Source organism: Urocitellus parryii, chromosome 11, assembly GCF_045843805.1.
Source record: "Urocitellus parryii isolate mUroPar1 chromosome 11, mUroPar1.hap1, whole genome shotgun sequence".
NCBI lineage: Eukaryota > Metazoa > Chordata > Mammalia > Rodentia > Sciuridae > Urocitellus > Urocitellus parryii.
In genome coordinates this window covers 50,343,132-50,352,036 of record NC_135541.1, presented here as the reverse complement: position 1 = coordinate 50,352,036, position 8,905 = coordinate 50,343,132, and positions in this window count along the sequence as shown.

Sequence of the window (8,905 nt, the reverse complement as noted above, 5' to 3'; positions counted from 1 at the left end):
GGAATGTGCATAAATATGCCCTCAACTAGTAACAGCTCCTTTCCCTGAAATGTAAGCCAAAGTTATCTTGAAGTCATTTGTTACCTTTGTACCTAGTAAGTTTTTAAGAATTTTGCTGCCTTGGTGGTATACACCTGTAATTCCTCAGACTCTGGAGACTGAGATCTCAGTAACCCAACTATTACATATAACTAGGAGGATCACAAGTTCAATACCAGCTTTGGCAACTCAGTGACACCCTATCTCAAGCTAAAAAATAAAAAGGACTGGGGATGTTACTCAATGGTTAAGCACCCCTGGGTTCAGTCTGCATTATACCAAAATAGATCGATGGATAGATAGATAGATAGATAGATAGATAGATAGATAGATAGATAAAGTTTTACACATATCATTGCTTTTTAAAGAAAATGGAGTTTAAAGGAACTATCTTCCTAAGAAACTTGCTATCCATCTGTAGTCCATCTCTCCATTCTGATGTTCTTTAAATTTTAAATAGAAATATATATGATGGTACCTGCACATCATATGTATTACTATGGTATTCCGTAAGATATTTACAAGAGATTGATACAAACAGTGGTCACTGAAATTTAAAGGTATGATGGAGTCTTGTTTTCTAATGTACATCGTTGCTACTATTTTAATTTGAGTCATGTGTAACTTTTTTAAAATTTATTTATTTATTCTAATTTGTTATATATGACAGAATGCATTTCAATTCATAGTACACATATAGAGCGCAATCTTTCATGTCTGGTTGTTCACAAAGTAGATTCATACCATTTGTGGCTTCATACATGTACTAGGGGTAATGATGTCCTACTCATTCCACTGTCTTTCCTATCCTCCTGCCCCCTCCTTTCCCCTCCCTCCCCTTTGCCCTATCTAAAGTTCCTCCATTCCTCCTATGCTCCCCCACCACCATCCCCATTATGGACCAGCATCCTCATATCACAGAAAACATTTGGCGTTTGTGTTTTGGGGATTGGCTATTTCACTTAGTGCTGAGAGCCACAGCCGAGTCTGTATGGCCCCTGGCATTTTGCCAACAGTATTGATTGACAGGCAAGGTGTTAATATCCGCCTCTGCCGCTACTTTTGAGTTCTAGCGCTATTTTTGAGTTCTCGCGCTATTTTTAGTTCTCACGGGGATTCCCCGGGAGTTCCCATTGGTTGGCGAAGTGCAGGAGGAGGGTTTTTCCCGGGAGAGATTTCCGGCGGGGAGTTCCTGCAGGAGCCTCGTGGCTTTCGGGAGGATTCCCCAGGAGCGTGTGTGAGGTTTTTTTCTTGCAGTAAAAAAATAAAGTCTGTTCTTGCTTCAGTGGCTCGTGATTTGTGCCCAGCCAGACTGTGGCATTTGGTGGCCCGTACGGGGAATGTCTGAAGCTTTGGGGTAAGTGAAATTGCTTACCCCTAAGGGAAGGCAAGAGAATGGGTGACCATTTTAAAAAACAATATGTTCTTGCTTTGATTTGTTTTGGTTTTGTTTCAAGCTGCCTATCCCTAGAATTTTCTCAGGCAGACTGGGAAAAATGGTTGGCTCAAGGTTTGAAGTTGTTTGCCCCTGAGGAAGAGATAGAAATAGACCACAAATGCACATGTCCAGAAAATAGGAAAATTGATACAACGATTTTTTGTTCCATTTTTGTTTCATTCTGTTTCGGTTTTGTTTTGTGTTATCTTTTTGGGTTGCGTTATCTTTGTAACAGATTAGAAATTAGTAAAAAACAAACTGAAAGAGTGTTAAATAAATTGTTAGAGGTTCAAACCATGGAGAAAGACAATTTAGATCAAGCAAAAGAGAAGGTCTCTCAAGCTAGTCAGACAGAGGAAGAAAATTTAAAGGAAGAAAGCTTAGAGGAGAAACAGCTATCAGGGGGGAAGCAACAACAGGAGGCTGCTACTAACACCGATCTATCACCAGAGGGCGTAATTCAGCCAACAGCTCCACCTATGGAGATAGCTGTGTGGCCCTCAACCCCCTCAACCCCCGTAGTTGATAGATGGGATCCTGAGACAGGACCTCAAAGATTAGCATGCCCTGTACTTGAGCAGGCAGGAGGGCAACGAATTCACCGTGCGTTAGAGTTCAAAACAGTGAAGCAATTAAAGGAGGCTGTAACAACCTATGGTCCTCATGCACCTTTCACTGTAAGCATGGTCGAATCCATTACTAACTTGGACATGACTCCAGCAGATTGGGCTAGCATGTGTAGATCTGTGCTAAATGGAGGACAATATTTGTTATGGAAGGTTGCCAATGAGGAATTTTGCAGGGAGACAGCTAGGCGAAATGCAGCAGCTGGTTACCCTCAAAGAAATCTAGAGATGATGCTAGGAAAAGGAGCTTATGAGGGTCAGCAGCAACAAATTGAATATGATCCTGCTGTATATGCACAGATTGCTGCAGACGCAGTTAGGGCATGGAAGACTTTACAAGGACATGGAGATTTACAAGGTCAGCTATCTAAGGTAATACAGAGACCTAATGAACCTTACGCTGACTTTGTAGATAGGCTTATTCAAACGGCCACCAAAATTTTTGGTGACACAGAACAAGCAATGCCATTAATAAAACAACTGGCTTATGACCAAGCAAATCGTTGCTGCAGAGAGGTTATTAGACCATGGAGACATGAAGATTTAAACACATATATTAAATTATGTAGAGATGTTAATGAACAAGGGCAAGTCTTGGCGGCTGCAGTACAACAGGCTTTAGATGCCAGGACAAAAACATGCTATAATTGTGAACAAACAGGACATTTTAAAAGGAGTTGCCCCATAAGAGGAGGTTTTAACAAGGCTAGAAATCAAAGGAATAGAATACCGGATATTTGCCCACGATGCCGTAGAGGGAGACACTGGGCTAATGAATGCCGTTCTCAAACCACCATAGAGAGTACTCCATTATCAAAAAATGGACAAGGACCAGGTGGTTACCCATGATATCGTGGAGAAAGGCATCAGGCTCCATTGCCAAAAAACGGACAGGGGGGCCCAATGCTCCGGGGCCCACGACCACAAATGTACGGGGCACTGGAGGAACCCAGAAAAACCATGGAGGAACCCAGCAACCCCATCAGGGTAGTACCCAGGACACATTATCCATCAGATCTCTCATCAGACAAACCAGAGGGAGCGCAGGGTTGGACATCTGCGCCTCCGCCAGAGCAGTACTAACTCCAGAGATGGGAGTTCAAATCATTCCCACAGGAGTAAAAGGACCTCTTCCCCAAGGAACAGTAGGCTTATTGTTAGGATGCAGTTCTTCTACGCTAAAAGGACTTATGATAAGTCCCGGGGTAATTGATCCCGATTATGAAGGTGAAATAAAAATTATAGCTAGTTCTCCAAAGGGTATATCAGTAATTTCACCAGGAGATAGAATAGCACAGTTATTAATAATATCCAGCCTACATGATAAATTTTCCAGTAGTACTATGGAAAGAGGTTCCAGGGGTTTAGGCTCCACAGGTGTAGATTGGGCTATGCTGTCTTTGAATTTAGATTCTCGCCCAATGCTAAAACTAAATATTCAAGGACATGAATTTAATGGGCTACTGGATACAGGTGCAGACCTTAGCATCATATCTCGTCAAGAATGGCCAAAACATTGGCCATTACAACAAGCCACTCAAACGCTTCGAGGCCTAGGAGTGGCAACTAATCCCCATAGAAGTGCAATGGTCTTAGATTGGAAGGATCCTGAAGGATGTGAAGGAACTATACAGCCATATGTATTGGATCATCTTCCCGTAAATTTATGGGGACGAGATGTCTTAGATCAATTAGGTTTGACATTAACAAATAATATCAATCAAAATGCACCCACTATTATGGCTAGACAAGGTTTTAGGAAAGGGAAAAGATTAGAAAAACAAGAACAAGGTATAGCAGCACCAATACAAATAGATCAAAGAATAAATAGACATGGATTGGGTTTTCAGAAGGGGTCACTGAGGCAATAAAAATCACTTGGAAATCAGATAGACCGGTATGGGTTTCTCAGTGGCCCCTGACTAAAGAAAAGATACAAGCAGCCCATGACCTGGTCAAACAACAATTAGCGGAGGGACATATACAACCTTCTGTATCTCCCTATAATACTCCCATTTTTGTCATTAAAAAGAAATCTGGTAAATGGAGTTTATTACAAGATTTAAGAGCCATTAATAATGAGATGGTTATTATGGGACCTGCTCAATCAGGGATTCCCCAATTGTCTGCTTTACCAAAAACCTGGTATGTTTTAGCTATAGATATTAAAGATTGTTTCTTTTCAATTCCAATTCATCCTGAGGATAGTCCACATTTTGCATTTACTATCCCTGCACTGAATCATGAAGGTCCTGATCAGAGATATGAATGGAAAGTGCTCCCTCAAGGGATGGCTAACAGCCCAACTATGTGTCAAATTTATGTTAATAAAGCAATCCAGCCACTTAGAAATCAAAATCCTGAACTACAAATATTTCACTATATGGATGATGTATTGTTAGCACACAAAGATAAAAACACATTGCTGGAATGTTATGCCACACTTACAAATTTGTTAAAAAATTATAATCTAGAGACAGCAATAGATAAGGTACAATTAAATTTTCCAATTAATTATTTAGGAGTTCTATTATCCTCAACCATGGTCCGTCCACCAAAAATTCAAATACGAGTAGATCAACTCAGATCACTTAACGACTTTCAAAAGTTATTAGGAGACATAAATTGGATAAGGCCTTATCTAGGCATACCAACAGGAGAGTTGGGACCTTTATTTGATATCCTAAAAGGTCCATCAGATCCAAATTCACCCCGCATATTAACTCCTGAAGCAAGAAAGGCATTAAAAATTATTGAAACATATATGGAAAATATGCATTTGGATAGAATTGATATAAGTTTGCCTTTATTATTTATTGTAATACCAACAAAAAATATTCCTACAGGAGTATTTTGGCAAGATGGTCCGTTATTGTGGATACATTTATCTTATTCTCCTAACACTATTCTTACTAGGTATCCTGAGGCTGTAGGACAATTAATACTCAAAGGAATAAAAGCAGCAAAGGGAGTGTTTGGAATTTCTCCCAATAAAATTATTACTCCATATACTATGGATCAAATTGATGAGTTAGCTAATGAGTTAAATACTTGGGCAATAATCATGTGTAAATCTAATGTTTCATTTGATAATCACTTACCATCTAATCCTTTGTTGTCTTTTTGGTCTAAGCATCCTGTAGTTTTTCCAAAAATGACAAGAAAAACCCCTATCATGAATGCTCCAAATATATTCACTGATGGGTCAAATAATGGTACAGCAGCAGTAGTTACCCCTGATCAAACTTTTACATTTTTAGTACCCAAACAATCAGCTCAAAAGGTAGAGCTTAATGCAGTTTTACAAGCTTTTGTGATGTTTAAAGATTCTGTATTTAATTTATTTTCTGATAGTCAGTATATAGTTAATGCTATAATATCCCTTGAAGATGCTGGTAGGATTTCCCCTTCCTCTACTGTTTTCTCTTTGTTTTCCACTATACAAAGTCTAATCTGGGATAGAAAAGATCCATTCTTTATAGGACATATCAGGGCACATACAGGATTGCCTGGAGCCCTTAGTTTGGGCAATGATTTAGCAGATAAAACTACACATGATATACATATTTTTTCTACTGTAGAAGAAGCTACAAATTTTCATAAAAGGTTTCATGTTAATGCTAATACTTTACAAAAGCGTTTTAAAATAACTAAGGAACAAGCCAGGCATATAATAAAACAATGTCAAAATTGTGTGACCTTTTTACCACAAGTTAATCTTGGAGTCAATCCTAGAGGACTGATACCTAACCATATTTGGCAGATGGATGTCACACACTTGCCAGAATTTGGAAAATTAAAATATTTACATGTTACAGTTGATACTTCTTCTGGATTCTTGATGGGCTCTCTTCATGCCGGAGAAAAAACTAAAGATGTTATAGCTCATTGCTTACAAAATTTTGCCACTGTGGGTGTTCCTAAACAGTTAAAAACTGATAATGGTCCTGGTTACACTTCTAACTCTTTTAAACAATTTTGCTCATCTTTTGGTATTACTCATATAACAGGAATCCCATACAATCCACAGAGACAAGGCATAGTTGAAAGAGCTCATCAAACTATTAAAACGTACTTATTAAAGCAAAAAGAGGGAATTGGAAAGGGGTATATATCCCCCAAAGATAAACTTAAAATAACCCTTTTTACTCTAAACTTTCTAAATTTGGATTCATCAGGACTTAGTGCTGCGGAAAGACATATGTATCCGAAAAATGTACATAAGCCTAAGGTACTTTGGAAAGATATTCTAACAGGACAATGGAAAGGTCCCGACCCAGTTATTGTCTGGAGTTGGGGTTCCGTTTGTGTGTTCCCACAGGGAGAACAGCAGCCGATTTGGATTCCAGAGAGGTTAACCAAAACAATTTCTACAGAAAAAGAAGATGATTTGACTGAAATCCATAACAGCTGATATCCAGAGCTCCAGCTTGGCTATTCTTACATCCGCGACAGTGATTAACCACGGTGCCTTTTTTCAATATCTATTTTATTATTGCATTTTTCCCACATCATAAAGTTCTGTTTTATTTTTTGAGCTCATACAAACCTAGGTTAATGTTTTTCTGATCAGTTTTATTTTTTGACTGTTGAGTTTTTAAACATTGCAATGGAGATTTCACCTAGGTAAAGCTACAAGGCCTTTACTATTGTCTTATATGTTGTATGTTATGTGCGCACACTTCTGTTTTGTGTTGTATGTCTGTATGTGTGTATGTCCATATATCCTATATGAGGAGCTCTCATGAATAAATGGATCCGAATTTTTTTTTATTCACGTGATTTTAATGGTTTAATTTAGATTGGGTAAACAGCTGTTGAAAATTGTTTTAATATGTGAACAAATATGGAGATTAACAGATCTGTTTGTTTGCTTTCACCTTTCCTTCTCATTATATTTAATAATTCTGTTCAGGATAATGTAAATTGTTCTAAAAATTGTTTTCTTAATGCCTGTTGGAATGTTACATAATTTTTTTCCTAGCATCATTGCCAGAATTCCTATCTTCATCCCAGTGCAGGTGAAGACAAAGATAAAACCAAACTACAGCTTCTTCAGTAGCTATCACAACAAACTGTATAAACTGATGCATCAGTGAATAATAACTCAACAAGTAATGCTCAATCAAGGAGTAGATTTACTTTGGGAGGAAATGGACATATTGACAGATTCCTCTACTTTGAACTGCTTGCAGAACTTGCCTGGACTATGTATCACTTGTATGCATTATGAACTATCTGTTGGTGCAGCGAATTGTGGTAATGCTGGCATCTTTGCTGATGGTGTCACCGGTGGTAGAATTTTTCAAAGGAGCCCTCAATTGGCTTGGTGTCATGGCATTTTTCATCCTCCTCCCTTCTACTAGTGATGGCCTAAAATTTGGGGGCCAACAGAGGTGAGGCAAAGAACCTCACCCCCCCACTGGCACCAAGGACAAATTTGGGGGCCAACAGAGGTGAGGCAAAGAACCTCACCCCCCCACTGGTGCAAAGGCCTATCCACAAGTATGGCTGTATGCTGGACGGGTAGTCAGTGACGGGTATGATCCGATTGCAGTGGTACCAACCTAAGACAGGAGGCTGACGCCTAGAGGTCAGTTCATCCGATGACAGGTAAGGACCATATGTTGAATTGGACTACCTAACAGGCACGGTCCCTAAGCCACATTACTTGTTTAATTAAACAGAAGGGGGGAGATGCTGAGAGCCACAGCCGAGTCTGTATGGCCCCTGGCATTTTGCCAACAGTATTGATTGACAGGCAAGGTGTTAATATCCGCCTCTGCCACTACTTTTGAGTTGTAGCGCTATTTTTGAGTTCTCGCGCTATTTTTAGTTCTCACAGGGATTCCCCGGGAGTTCCCATTGGTTGGCGAAGTGCAGGAGGAGGGTTTTTCCCGGGAGAGATTTCCGGCGGGGAGTTCCTGCAGGAGCCTCGTGGCTTTCGGGAGGATTCCCCAGGAGCGTGTGTGAGGTTTTTTTCTTGCAGTAAAAAAATAAAGTCTGTTCTTGCTTCAGTGGCTCGTGATTTGTGCCCAGCCAGACTGCGGCAACTTAGGATGATATTCTCCAACTCCATCAATAGATAAATGGATTAAGAAATGGGGTATATATACAAAATAAAGTTTTACTCATTTTAAGAATGAAATTAAGGCATTTGCTAGTAAATGGATGGAATAAAAAAAAATCATGTAAGTGAAATAAGCCAGACTCAGAGAATCAAGAGTCAAATATTTTCTCTCATATGCAAAATAGGAGTGGAGGATTGGATATTATAAAGGTATAGGGAAGATCAGTGGAATAGAAGGAAATCAAGAGGGAAGGCAGAAGGATGGAAAGGGGAGGAAATGTGGAATCAATTTAACAAATCATGCTATGTGTACATATAAATATACCACAGTGAATTTCACCTTTATCTATAAAGCACCAATAAAAATCAAACAAGTAAAAGGAAGACCAGTAGAGAAAGAAGAAGAGAGGGAGGGAGGAGGGGAAGGAAAGGGAAGGAAATGGGAACTAAAATGGTATATATCAAATTCCATGCATGATTGATTTTATCAAAATGAACCCAACTATTACATATAACTATAATACACTAATAAAAATCTTAAAAAGACCCTATGTCTATGTACGTTACTGAACTTAACCACACTTTGTTAAAATAATTTCCTCATGTGCCTGTTCCTTTGCATTGGCTAGGAGCTGCAAGAGAGCTGTCCTGTTCATTGTGTGATCTACAGCACGCATCACAGTGCCTCTCACATGCTCAGAAGTAAGTACCCGAGAGATGTTCAATGAAATA